This window comes from Conger conger, chromosome 9, assembly GCF_963514075.1.
Source record: "Conger conger chromosome 9, fConCon1.1, whole genome shotgun sequence".
Classification (NCBI taxonomy): Eukaryota; Metazoa; Chordata; class Actinopteri; order Anguilliformes; family Congridae; genus Conger; species Conger conger.
In genome coordinates, this window is record NC_083768.1 from 13,135,894 (window position 1) to 13,150,836 (window position 14,943).

Consider the following 14,943-nt stretch of genomic DNA (forward strand, 5'->3'; position numbering starts at 1 on the left):
CTGGAGGGAAAACTGGAGCCACCCAGTAACCGCTTTCATCCCATGCAAATGCTATGCAAATACAGCACAACACCTGCACCTGGACAGAGTATTCACCTTAGTTCTGTGTGAGCACGTGTCTGTGTGTGTGTGTGTGAGCACGTGTCTGTGCGTGTGGAAGTGCGTGTGTACGCGTGTGTGTGCGTGTTTGTGCACAGGTGTGTGTGTGCGGGTGTATGTGTGTGTGTGTGTGTGTGTGTTAGTGTGCAGGGCCTGCTCACAGCCCAAACCGTGTTAAAGACCAGCGCTGTCCCAACCTCTCCCACATGAGGGCCTGTAAGGCATTAAAAGAAACTCAGACAAGATGGGGTTTCACTCAAGTCAACAGTTTTATTCACACGCTCTGTTCTTCACTTCAGACACGCAGGCCTGTCCGCTCGACAGCAGAGACGTCGGCACGGAACTACAGCGGCAACTGAGACGAGACCGTCGCCGGGGCAACCGAGCCCAACCGCTCCGGCTGCTCGGACGGCAGCAAGCTCTGCCGCCCGGCGTTCGGGCGGAACGGTGGTTGCCTAACGTTAACGGGCCGACGCGCTCGGAACGGCGCTGTGTTTCGACGGCCGTGCTTCTTCCGGAAACTTCCACCTGTGAAGAACATAAAGCGCAAAGGTAAAAACCCTTAAAAAGATCTAAACACTGCAGAGGTGGTTTTGGTTGATGGGCCTCTGCTGGGCTAGGGCACATGGGGCAGTCCAGCTTAATATTTAGAGGAAATGGTACAGCAAAGCAAAACAAATACAAATACATTGTTCTGCAAAAATCTGTGGACAGAAAGTTCAGTTTCACTCGTCACGGAACCACACAGTGAATGGAGGTACTTCATTAATAAGAGGCTTTTTACGGGAAATTACTTGAATGAACATGAATACTTCCCTCAATAGTACTTAGTTGTTTTTTCATGTTTTCATTTCTATTCTATATATACTGTACTAGTTATATGAAACAGATGTTACACAGTAAAATGTTCAGTGTTAAATCAACTCTTAAAGAGTACAGATGGTCCATACCGGTGTCATATGTACTCTGTTAAGAGCAGAAAGATTCATTAAGTGCCCTCTGCCCAGTGCTGGCTTTGCAACTGTGCAGCACAGCACGCTAAGAATACCGGGTAAAAGATTAAAACTCAAACCCACACAAGGATACTGAAATGGACACAGTCGCTGTGTAGAGTACTATTTAAGGAGTGGGACTTTTAACCAAAGGTTATATTATGGGTAGCACACTGCCTCTCTACCACTGAGACTTATAGGAATTGCTTCTGGAAGTGGTATGTAAAGTCTAAACTTGTTAAGACAGTACTGATGATCAGACGTGATATAAATTTGCAATGTGAGCAAAACCGCAGAAGAGCAATATCAGTTTGATCCCACAAGACTCCATTTTGAGAAGAATGTGATGGTTTCAGTGGAATGTGTAACAGTGGAACTGCACAAATACTTAGGCACACAGACACACACATACACGCACACACACACACACATGCGCGCGCACACACACACAGTGTACACACACACACATACACACACGCACACACACACAAGCATACGCACACAAACACACACACACACACCCACACATAGGCACACGCACACACACACACACACACACACAGAGCACATCCTTGTTTCAGGCTGTTATTCTGCACTTGTCCTGCGGGGATAGCGTGAGCCTGGCAGGGCTTAGAGGGGTAACAGCCCGTGCCCCTCTCCGGAGCGGGGGGGAAGGACGGAGATCAAAGCCCTCACACCGGGCTAACCCGCGCTGCACCTCCCTGCACCGCAGGGGTCCCACGGCTCCGCTGTCACCATGGTGACAGGCCTTCCGGAAAGAGTCGCGGGACACGCCGCACACAGACACCACCGCACAGGTGGTAGGGGAACTCAGCCTGACAGCGCTCTCTGAACGATAGATGAGACGGCTGGAATTCAGGGTACTTTTTATTACAGGTACAGGACGCAAGCAAAATTTTAAAAGAGAGATTCTAACGGGTCACAGTCCGGTAAAGACGCCCGTCTGCACGGAGACGTTGGCCTTTTCGTGAGACCCATCGTGTCAGCCCTGACCTTCTGAGGGGAAGCACGACCGTTGTGGTTGCGGTTGTCCTGAACGCAGGCGGCCTCAGGGCTCCACACCAAAGCGCGAGCGAGAAATTTCCCGATGAATCACGACTTCAAGCCTTTAGTAAACAGTTCAGTGAAAGAAATCAGCTTTTCACCCGACGTCTACGCGGCCTCCTTCGGCTTCCTGAAGACTGAAGAGCGACTGCCTGATTGCCGAGTCTGATTATGTCAGCCGCCGACTTCGAACCGTGCCTCGTCTTCCGTAGCGAAAAACACCGCAAGGTTTTTTTTTCTCCGCGCAGAAATCACAGACCAGCCTCTTCGCGTATTTGCAATTATCTGAAACCTCCGCTCTGAACGCACGCGGAAATCGTGTCCGCCAACTCCTCCGTCGTAGCGAAGGGCGTCGACGCACGTCAGCGCCGGCTCCCCTCAACGCAGAGCTAAGTCACAGGACGAGTGGGTGGGCATCGCCGGGCCTCCGCGCCTCTCAGCGGGCGAGGCCAGCGTCCTGCGTACGGCCCGGATAATGCGAAGATGCCATCCCAACGCCGCCACCGACGGCGGTGTCTTCACCGCGGGGAGGCGAACGCTAGCTGTCGGCACTCTGCTACTCGATTTTGGCGCGGCCTTAGCAAACATTTTTTTCCAACGAGCTGGAAGCGCGCCTATCGCCATGGCGCTAATCGAGATCAGCCGCGCCCCCCCCTCCCCCACCCCCCCGCCGGCCGGCGCGCGTTCTCGTCTCCGAGATGGGTCAGATTTAGAATTTGCAGAAGTAAAACTGGAAGTGAATTGCACAAGTGGAATTGATCACATCCTGCCCTTACAAAATGGTACACAGACGTGAACTCAAAATATTCAGAGAGAGAACTAGCACAGACCGGCACATCCCGAATTCCAGCCACTGACACCGAAATAGTCAGTTAAGTCACAGGGCGGATGAGTACCCGTGAGGTTACTCACGCTAGCATGCCAGCCTCTGCGTTATGTAGTAACGTCCAGCATCACTTAGCTCCACCGCTGACATTAGCTGCCTTAGCCATAGCAGTTAGACATTTCGCCAAATAGTTCTGCGTTAGCTACCTGGCATTGGGGATCGGACAGCAGACTGTGTCCAGGGACGGGCACCCGACACCGCGTCCGGTGCACCGCGTTATTCCGTCCCTGGAGACGAACGCGCTGATGTCACAGAGGACTGGCGTGTGTGTTCCGTGTCTGGATTAAAAGCGCATCACATGTCCTGGCTCTTCAGTGATGTCACATCCTGTGTAGGAGGAGGAAAAGCAGAAGGCGCAGTGATTTATTTATTTAACTTTATTTTTTTTTACTTTTAAGCTTTAAAGTTTTATGGTATTATATACTCAGAGAGCACTTTATTAGGCACTTATTAGACTTTTTAACTTATTGGTCGGTCAGCTGTTGTAGCCTATCCAGAGAGGTTTGACACGTGTGTTCAGAGATGCTCTTCTGCATACCGCTGTTGTAATGTGTGGTTATTTACTGTCACCTTCCTGTCAGCTTTGACTAGTCTAGCCGTTCTCCTCTGACCTCTCTCATTAACAACAGGTTTCTGCCTACAGAACTGCTGCTCAGCGGATGTTTTTTGTTTTTTGCACCATTCTCTGAAAACTCTAGAGACTGTTGTGCGTGGGAATATCAGCAGTTTTTGAAATACTCAAACCACCCTCTCTGGCACCAACAATCATTCCACGGTCAAAGTCACTTCCCCATTCTGACAGAACCGCTTGACAATGTCTGCATGCTTTGATGCATTTAGTTGCTGCCAAAAGATTGGCTGATTACATTTTTTTATTAACAAGCTGGTGTACAGGTCTGCCTAATAATGTGCTCAGTGGGTGTATTTTATGTCAATAGACAGGTGCAGCAAATAGTGAAACCAAAATAAGGAATTCATATTTTATCTATTTCAAGCTAAATTGTTTATTCATTTGAAAATATCAATTACCAACAGACTCATATATATTCATTTTAGCGTACTTCAACATACACAGTTACAGCAGCTGACACGGTGTATAATATACGCCCCCCCCCCCCCCCCCCAGGCGGCAGTAGTGCAGTGGTTAAGGCACATGACTGGAACCCGCAAGGTGGTTTGGTCCCGGGTGTAGCCACAATAAGATCCCTTACGGCCCTTAACCCCACGCTGCTCCAGGGGGGGATTGTCTCCTGCTGAGTCTAATCAACTGTAAGTTGCTTTTCATTTTTGATTATATTTTAAGGTTTTATCATAATTATCGCTATTAGGCAACCAACAGAAACTTTCCAAAAGCAGGTTGGAGCCTTGTCTTGGTGAGTACAAGGCTACACCAGGAAACACAAACTCACAGCAGAAGGGTGGTATTTCCAATGCTGTAAATAGCCATTTGCCTCCAAGACCCGGAACGGACGTGAGTGATGAAACTCGAACAGAAATGGAGAGCACGCTCCTTACGATGAGAAAAGTCACAAGTGAGAGTGAGTACCACCTGCTGTACCACCCAGCTGCTGGTGACTAGGGGAAACTCTTCTTCTGGGGTTTCGGGGCATACTAGGGATTTACATTTCCTCAGAAGCTCGCAAATTCCACACTGCAAAGACAGTCTTTTACATTAATAGCATTTGGCAGACGCTCTTACCCAGAGCGACATACAACAGTCTTAATAAGCTTGTTAGTGTGTAAATAAGAATAAATAAGATCTTTTTTTTTCTCTCAAGTACAAAATATGAACTTGTTTTAAGTTACTGTTTGCTGGATAGAGTGAAATTTTCTTACGCACTAATTTTAAAATGAGCCGAACTGTCTTAGCTCATTTATTTTGTAACACGATTTTAAGTCTCAGTATAAGACTGTTGAGATGTACTTTTTTTTTTTTGCAGTGCAGTGGTTACCGGAGGCACCTCTGTTGCCAAAAAGCAAATTTGCTCATTGACGTCCATTCAAAACTATGAATTTACCCTGGCTAAATGATATTATTTAGAACAGTAATTATTTCACACTGAACAAATTAGCCTCCGGGGAATGTGTTCTGTTTGTATGCCGCACAGAAGAAGATTGAAGAGTTTTTAATTCCTATTCAGCTCTGGTGCCAGAAAAGCCCCTTAGTCAAACATGGCCGCCACCATAAAATGGCTTTATGCGACACTGAGCAGAAAGTGGGAGATGTCTGCAGGTCTCATACAGTACTGTGCACAAGTCTTAGGCACCCTAGACTTTATTATATATGTTTCTTTTTTGGTGTGTGTTAGTATAAAATAACACATTTGAGATTTCCAAATATTCCTTTTCCAAAAGATAAAATTTTACAGAGATATTTTGGTATTTAATTTAAAAAAGCAACATATTACTGTACTACTTTTTACATCAAAACTTGATCAACCCTGTCTGAGATCAGAAGCAAAGAGCCGACCAAAGTCTGTAGAAGAACTGTGGCAAGTTCTCCAACTTGCTTGGAACAACCTACCTGCTGATTGTCTTATAGAACTGCAGGACAGCGTCGGTTATCTCAGAGAAGTGATGCAGTTTTAACGCCGAAGGGTGGTCACCAAAAATACTGATTTGATAGACAGACACCTGCTCTTTCAGCAGGCCCGTTTCCCGTATCAATAATTCACCTGATAGAGCGTCTCCGCAGGTCTCCCGCTTGTTGCTACAACAACTCGGCGGCTGATTTACGAGCCCATGAGCCCCGCCCCAACGCCCCCCCCCCCCGCAGCCCTTTACACGGGTGTGTTGTGCCCGCCTGCATCGCGTCCACGAGGCACCTGCAGACCAGCTGCCAGGACAACCGTCACCGAGCTCCAGGAATGACTCACTGACATCATTACTGGAGTGCACCCGGGCGTGGCCAGGTGCCCGAGGGGCGGGGGAAATGATGTCGAATGTGCCCCTCCGTGTGAAAGGACGCTGATTGGAGGGCGGACGTCTGATCGACGTACCCGCCCGCTGGTACGCGACGACGTCAAATCTCAATTCAAATCTTTTTCCAGGAAGTGGGTGGAAAGACAGCTTCGGTTTACAGATACACAACTTTATACATGTTATGGAATATATACTTTAAGATGTGTTCATACGGTTATGAAAACTGTACTCTGTACTAAACAACGTACATGCGGATACACAGGGGTACCTTTAAATACACATGCACAGCATATATAAGAAAAATGTTGAAAAGAATGATTTGATGGAAGTGTATTCACTGACAAATGGCTACCATTTACAAGTTCTCAGTCGGTAATGGCAATTGTGCTTAGATAATAACACGAAGTAAGACAATATATTTCTGCTCAACATTGTGTTGAATAAAATGAGGCAAAATAAAATACATTGTTTTGTGTGTGCAAGGGGGTTGAGGGGAGCGTTAAAGATTTTTGGGTCAGTACTTTCTGTTTATTTTATGAACCGTCAAACTGAAAGTCCGTAAGACGTGAGCAAAGCGGGTCTCGGTCGCAGTTGAGGGAACGTTTGGTTTAAAATGAACAAACGCGGCAAACGTTTGTAATTTCTGGAAGGTTCGCTCGCTGCTCGAAGTCTTCTTCTGACTGTTCGGCTGCCGTCGTCTTGGTTTCCTCTTCTTGAGAAGATGTGGGGTGTTTCTCCCCGACAGAGGGCATGCATCGCGGTGGGAAACTATTCAAATCATGACAGAAGTACGCTGCGTTCTGATTTTTCTGGGCAAAGAGGCAGGCCCAGGGGATGTCCCGGCTGCATGAGTGCCCGTCCCCAAAATCTCTCCCCTGTAGTTTCCTGCATCTTTCCTACAGCTACGCTCTGCAAACCGTGGCTAACAGGCGGAAATAACACTTCTTTTAACTCTATAAGGGAATCCGTGTCTCACACCGAGAGCTGCAAAATAAAGAATCTGGTGTATATTTATGTCTGTTTATGTCAACTGTGTGACCTGAAGCTAAAAACCCTGACTCTGACTGTCGGTAACATGCACGATGTCTGGCACATTTATGGAAATTAATTCTCATACCATTTATGGTATATGTCTGTCAAGGAACTGCTGTATTGCTATGGCGTCTGTTTTAGTGATGGACTTCGTATTGGACGTAAGACGCGAAAATATTTCAGTTCAACGTCACGTCAGGTCATTTGATCCTACGCCCGCTGATTGTATGTTGTACTGTCGTTTTTGGGATTCTGTTGATTTCCAGACTAGGTGCAAAAACAGAAAAGGACACATTTTCTTGCTGAATGTACAGCACGGGGTGTATGAGGCGGGATGGACCTCATCAGGGCGTTCAGCATCGCATTCCCTGAGCCTCTTCCTGCTCTGGGCACTTCACACTGAGGGTTAAAACGTTTTAGCTGAAGTGTTTTAGTTTAAATGAGTCAGATAGGGGGTTTTATCGTGCTGTGGTATTCAAATGAGCAGAAAGCAAATCACGATGACTCAGAGCAGCTTGGACGCCAGTGAACCATGCACTTTCACGCCTTGATGAGTGCAGTCGACACACCTATGCTAATTGGAAAATCCCCCTTTTTCTTCTGCTGCCCCGGAGGGGAAGGTCGCCTGGCCATAGTGCAAACATCAACAATTCTCTCAGAAACCCCGGGCCTCTCAGTGGAAAAGCTCACAATGCACAGTGAAATATCTAAAAATAATAAGGGGGAATTCATTCTTGCCTTAAAACAACCAACAAAGCATTGTGGCCTGCTGCTCCCACTCCTAGTCACCGCACGTAACATGCTGTTCACTGTAAATACATGACATTAAAGTTTTATTATTTTGTTCTATTCCATTGCATATTAAATATTAACGAACATTGATCTGGCAGTGAAGTTTCACGAAACACAGCTCTGCACTAGCCACCTGTACATTCCACGTAAGAGAGAGGCGAACGAAAACGAACACCGGCTGCCATTGAGCTGAACCCATGAAGAAACCGAGGCAGCAGCTTAGTGACAGGAGGTTAAATCGGTCTGCAGCACGGCAGCACGGCAGCGCTAGACGTCAGGAGCGAGAGCGCTTTGGAGACGGGCCGGTTCCAGCCCCCCAGCGCAGGGCCCGGGGCGCGGGGGACACGGGGGGCCTCTGAACCCGCTGAACCGGGCGTGAGCGGAGCGGAAAGCCGAGCTCTCCGGCCGACGGAAACATTTCCAGGCCCGCAGCGCAGCCCGATTCCATATCGCCGCCTGGTTTCGCCTGACGGGGGGAATACGCCGTGTGCTCTGTCAGGGGGGAGACGGTTAACACCCCCCCGCTGTGTTTCGGCAGAGAGCGAAACGCCTCGCGTTTCCGTAACAGGGACCAGAGGAATCTGCGGAGGCTTCCCGATCGCAGTCGCCCTCGGTGACAGAGAAGCGCTTTACACGCCGGAGGCGGGAACGAGCCTTTCTTCACTTCCAACGCGCGGCTGGCTTATTTCAGTTCCCGTTTAGGTTGAGAATGTCCGGTTTTGAGACAGCAGAAACAATTCTTAGAACCACGGTAACGCAACACATTCTGGTTCAGACGCTGCAACCCGGGGCCTCCTCCGTTGTGCCATTGTTCCGTCCTGCGGCGGAATGTTTTCAGAAACCTCAGCTCATGGGTGTCACGGCAACACTTCCTGTACAGGATCTGAACCCATAACCTTCTGGGCACCGGCTCATTTCCCCCCGGTCATTACTCCGTGCTGGAATGCTTCTATTTCCAGCACAAGCCTTTAATTTTACTGCGCGGTGCAGGAGGAAAAGGATGTGCTTTGGGAGGGATTACCGCACCTCCGTTACGGAGAGCGGGAGCCTTTCTGCAGAGGATGAGTGGCCAACGCTTCAGCCATTCTCTGGGCTGAGTGAAGTTTCAGTGCACTGACCATGTGCCACGCTGGCTCCTATACGTGTGTGTGTGTGTGTGTGTGTGTGTGTGTACATGTGTGTGTGTGTGTGCATGTGTGTGCATGCATTTGTGTGTGTGTGTGTGTACATGTGTGTGTGTGTGTGTGTGTGTGTGCATGTGTGTGCATGCATTTGTGTGTGTTTGTGTTTACCCCACCTGCTTCTCCCTCTTTAGCAGGAGAGTAAGTGTGCTGACCAGTGCAGGGGTTGCCTCTAGGACAGGGCTGCTGTCTGTGGGGCTTTGAGCTTTCCTTCTATCAGCAGACAGCACAGTGTGTGAACTCCAGCCAAACAGAAACCTAATCAATCATTTAACCGCTGAAACACACTAAAGAGCAGCACACTAGTCCTGCTGGAGGGGCACAACATCTCATCCCATCACACACTTACACACTTACACACTTCTGTTATAGTGTTATAACATCTTCCACATCTTCAGTCAGCTTTGCTGAAATGGAGTCAGGTTCAAGCTGATGCTGCAGTACTGTGGCTATGGAGACTGACAGGCATACTGTACTTTATAGTGACAGATCACACTTTGTTTAACGTCTGATAGTGATGCTGGGTCCTTGCGTGGGTTTATCTTTCATGGTGTAGCTCCTTCTCAATGCGCACTTCTCCGAGCACCCAGCTTATCTCCCCATTCCAGATTAAGATCCGACACTAAAGTTTACATTACTCATTCACTTTCCTGTACGAGAGACATGAAACCGGCGCTTTGTGAACATTGATGAAGATATGCTTATTCAGTCCTGTATTTTTGACTTACACGTTAGCTGGTCCTCGCCCCTCAGGAATGGGCCCTCCACTTGGGCAGAGATGAAGAAGCAGCATTCCGCTGGGTTGAAAGGTCAAGGTGGGTCAAAGGTCACATGGCCACCCTGCAACAGCGAAACGAGAGAAAACCCGTCAGTAAGCCACGGCAGCAAGGAAGAACTTCCAGGGTGGTGTTAAAAACTTAACACCTCAGCTTTCACTGGAGGTCCCCTCCTTTTTCAGACCACTGGGGGCGTGGAGGTCGACAGGCGAGACAGGCCCTGCTGACCTTCAGACCGGGATCATTTTTATGGTCCAATCAGGTATGTGGAACGGCAACTACAGACATTACGTTACAGTTATTCAGCTGAAGCTTTTATCCAAAGCGACTCAAGAGTTGATTAGACAATCCTCCCTGGAGCAATGTGGGGTTAAGGGCCCAACAGCTGCACGGATCTTATTGTGGATACACTGGGGCTTGAACCTTCCAGGTCCCAGTCAAGGCTAGGCTATAAGCACCCACAGCTTATACTACAGCAACCTATTTGTACAGTTTTAATATCGTGTCTTCTAATGTTTTATGTCAGTGGCAGGGCTCATCTGAAAAAGAACCCTCCCTGCATAAATAAAGGTTAGATAAAATATAAATAAAACCTTGGTCTGTTCAGTAAAAGTTGGGGTGACAGAATATGTCTGCTCTTCTGACCCAAAGGGTACAGGTCCAATGTTCCCTCGAGCTAAGTGTAAAGTGCCTCGTTAAAACACACAGCTGTGTGCTTCATCAGTGTCCCTGAGATAGGTGAGACCAGGAGCACCTAAGGAGAGCCAACCTTCATTCTGTTCTTCTGCCCTTAATTTAACTGGCACAGTCATTTTCCTGGTCATGTAATTGTGAATAACTGTCAAAGATGGCAGTTGGTGCAGTGGTTAGCACTGATGCCTCGCAAGAAGATGGTTCTGGGTTTGCTTCCAGGCTTCCAAATTAAATACAAATAAGACTGCCATTTTCTCTGCGAAGACATCTGAATGTGGTCTAATACAGGACTCAAAGAGCACTAGCAGGTAGTGAAGACTCTCTCTGTGCCTCCTGCAGCCAGAATATCCGAACCTGAGCTGGGGAGCGGGCAGCCATTTTGAGGCGACTGGACCTGTCTCTGTGGACACACACGAGAAAGGAGCATCGCAGCACCGAGGTGAATTGTGGTAGTGATACCGGGGGTGGGGAGGGGGGGGGTTCACCCAGCTGAAGCTCCACTCTCTTGCGCCAGGTTCGGGTCTCCCCCATCACCTGACGGTTTTCACCATTCCACTGCGCTACGCTCTGCGTGCCACACACACACACCACAGCTGTGAGCGAACGCTCGTGACGCAAGGCCCCAAAAATAGCGCTCCATTACCCAGAACCCCCCCCCCCCCGCTCGGCCGAAACGCTGTCGCAGATCCTGTCCTCTTTAGGAAGAGGTGGCTGAGGGCAGTGACGCCGGACACCGTGCACTGGGTCAGCGTGTGCGCTGTCCTGTTCCGCGGGCACAGGGTGACACTGGACGGAGGCAGCGGCCACACTCAAAGCAAACAAACCCCGTGTGGAATCAAAGGTTGCTCTGCAGTTCTGCTCATTTGCTAAATTATCGGCCGATTTCGATCCAGCCGCGTCCTTCGGTCCATGTCCTTAGCTACAACAGCGCGCCGGGGAAGTCTCCTGTGTCAGACATACCATACCAGTCCGAATTCGATGTTACAGGACGTAAGAAAAACTTTACATCAGAAAATGTAAAAGGCACTCATGCTTATTGTCCCTAGTGTGGGTATGCTCACTCTGTATGTACACACACACACACACACATACATATATACACAAACTAATCAAAGCAGGTCATTCTATACATAGAACACTCCGTATTCAACGGGTTTTTCTCAGAATGCTGACACGGGCTACTTTCTCGCGCCATTTGAGAAAAAAACGAGACCGCATCGAATCATCCGCTGCATTCACGCCTCAGGTCCATCCACACTCCAATTAGTGGGTAATTATCGAATAAATGGAGCAATAACGTAACCCATGAGATCACGGCCGTTCGGTAGCGAGGGCAGCATTGCGCAGGGTGTGTTCCAGTGCGTTTTACACCTCGCCATCTGAAAAGCGCTGAGCTTGCGGGAATCTCACGCGGAGAAAACGGAGCGATGCACTTCGCTCCTGGGTACGACGGCGCTGTTCCCACCGGAGCTGCGCAGCGCGGATCATTTCTAAGAACAGCACGTGTGCTGAACGTGTGTCTAATCTCAGGCACATTTCCTGTGGGGCGTGGACTTTGGCAACATGCGTGCCAGTAGAAATGGACAGGAGGGAAGTGGTCCAACCAGAGACATCTAGGCCAACACTGCAAAAAAAAGGCTTAAGTGTTTAAGTCTTATGGTAACGATTTTTGATTGCGTGACAAGTGAAATTGTCTTGATTTTAAGTCGACATTCAAACTATAATTCTTGTTGAGATTGACTTATGTTTTCACGGTGTAATAACACTGAATTACTCACTGCATTACAATGGCTGGGCAGTATTTAGCCAAAATATCACACAGCTTGAAAGCAAAAGTAGATAAAAACCTACAGTGGAAAAACATAGTGTAGATAAAATGTTGTCTTTGTCATTTCGATCTCTGCTGACACTGGTTTCCGGAAACTATTCTGGTGTCTGCTGTCCTATTGAGTGTTTTAGACCCGCGACGCTGTCTATGAGCCGGGGGGGGGGGGGGGGGGGGGCCCTGCAGGAGAAACCACACCCGCTGCTTTCCGCAGGCCCACTATGGATCTGTGTCTCTGTGGTGGGAGACACAGCACAGCCACACAAAGCCGGCCCGCCCAATTAGCTCCAGCACCAGGAGCTCCCTCGGATTCCCGCTCCGATATCGACTAGCGGACAACGGCACGCGGCGGGATGCGCTCCGGCCCCGCTGTCTCCGTATCGAGCGCCAGCCCGCGAGATAACCGTAGCCCGGGGGGCGCCGACGACAGGCCCGCAGCGGTCCACAAATAGGGCGGAGCTATTTCCGCCGGCGTCCTATTCCGGAGCGGGTGACGGCGCGGCGAGCGGAATGCGTGTCGGAATCTCGAGCCGCGCTATTAATACCCGCCCGGTTACGGTGGCCCCCCCCGCGCGTCGCCACGTGACCCCGCCGGTTCCCGCGTCCTGCCCGGCGCGAGTCTGAGCGCAGCGCGTTCTCACGGTGTTCAGGGGCGCGCCTAACAGCCGCGGCGCCTGCCCACGACCTCCCACGGAAAGGTGTGTCGTGAAGCGCTCGGAGGTGAGAAGGATGCCGCCGCTTTCCGTGCGCTGCCTGCGGTTTTTCAGGGGCCTGAACACCGCCACTGACGCTGAGTGGGAGGAACGCTGTGCTGAACTGCTGTGAACCCAGACGCCGTGATTAAGGCAGGAGTACGAGGCGAAGGCGCCGGGAAACAAGGCTGAAAGGTTAAAGGTTAACCGGGCTGTGTAGCGCGGGGCAAAAACCGTGCAGACCACCGCCTGAGAACCGCAGCTGACATACACCTCCGCTCCGCAGGTTCAACCTCGGAGACCCGATAACTTCAGACGCTCGGAAGACTTTGATTTAGTTTTACACCAGAATTTCTGCATTTCTAGGTGCTTCGGTTGCTGGATCCTTCAGAACCTTGGTTTAAATTCAACTATGAGCGACTGGCTGTTTCAAAACATAGCTTGAGCTGATCAAACCGTGTTGTGTATAGAGCTGGTCTAACTGGTCAGCCAGCTACCAGCTGTTTCAACACTAGCTTGAGCTGTTTTTTTCAGCAGGGTTGTTTTACGCCGAGATTTCGAGGAGCTACGCAGCTCGGGTTGCCGGATCCTTTGGGGGACTTAGAAGGGTGCTGTCGGGCCTGGACCAGGACGACTCAAGAGGAAGGGAACAGTAAGAGAGCGCTGTATCACACACCACTGGAAAGATGAGTCAGAGTCAGGAAACAGAAGAAATATCTTGGGACTGGAAAGTATTGTAAAAACAAATGGTGTCCGGAAAATACTGAATGCCCACTCGGTCTGCGTAGGAAGTGTCGAGGGGGGGGCTCGCGGTGCCAGAAAGATTCGGGCACGGAGGCGAGAGGCGGCCGACCCTCACGGACAAGGGACAAAATGGCTGTCGCGATCCCTCCCCGCTGTGCTGGAGCTGGTCGGCTGATAAACGGGATTCTGGCGAGACCGCTGCCGCCCGTTGTCTTGCGTGACAAAAGCGTTTCCGAGTCCGCTTGGGGGTAACGCCCACAGACCAAAGGGCTCGTAGGCACAACCTCACTAGCGTTCTCAGTCTAGCTTCATCACAAGATTTATAAAAACATCCCATAATGCGAGTGAATGTAATCAGAAACTGGCCGCGTACCCTGAAACAAGGTGATAAGACTGCTTGACGCTTTCTGAATACCAGAGAACAAGAAATGTATGCTGATCTTTTCCCCATTGAGAGGAAACGCATTCCTGAAACACCTTTTAAAAGTTTTGAGTGTAAATGAAACTAGCCGCTGTTGCCACACGTGTTTAAAATCTGCCGCAGATTGTGAAGAAGCATTCTTTCAGCCCCCGGTTTCTGAGGAGGCTTCTGAAAAGAACTTTCCTCAGAAAAAGGGCCAGAAAGTGAAAGGGCAGTGAAACACAACATCTGTTTCCTGAAGCTCATGGGACTGCCATATCAGAGGTGGAGGCAAACACCCGGCATATCTTGCCCTAAGCGAACGGCCTCCCAAATAAAAATAATCTCCAAAGACCACTGCCACATGCAAGTTCTAGTGCCTCTGTCAGAGCTAGCACAGCAAGGCATTCTTCCCTATTCTTCCCTTTCCTTTGCTCTAGTTGCCCCATTCACATCAAAAAAGCCTGTGTTTTAGTCTTGTAATGAAACTTGAAATCATATTTTTTTTAAATCTTGTTTTAAGGAAATAATTGCTTGACAAGTTAAATTTTCTTACCCCAATGGCGAATTTTGAAATGAGTTATCAATGCCACCATGTATTATTGCTTTCATTAGCATATTCAAATCACCAGTACTCCATCTCAACTGTAAGAGTGACTCTTATCATGTCTGTCGCAAACAGGCAGATTGCAATGTTTAACGTCAAGTACTCCAGTCTCCTGGCCGGACGAAACATGTCCTTAGAAGCTCCTGGCAACAGGAGAGATAAAATATTGTGTATGGAAAACACAAGAGGAGGCGATTTGCATTGCAAATTTCAACTGCCAGTTTTCCGCTCGCTCCC

General features: G+C 49.3%; 1 long non-coding RNA gene across 1 annotated transcript in view; it reads right to left on the minus strand.

Moving 5' to 3' along the window:
• Positions 1 to 372: 372 nt before the first annotated feature.
• Positions 373 to 14,943, minus strand: part of LOC133137594 (uncharacterized) — a 54,885-nt gene continuing 40,314 nt past the window's right edge. Inside the window, exons 3-5 of the long non-coding RNA XR_009709615.1 lie at positions 9,698 to 9,809; positions 3,189 to 3,369; positions 373 to 627 (exon numbers count right to left, since the gene is read on the minus strand). This is a non-coding gene — a long non-coding RNA (uncharacterized LOC133137594). The remainder of the gene's footprint in view (positions 628 to 3,188; positions 3,370 to 9,697; positions 9,810 to 14,943) is intronic.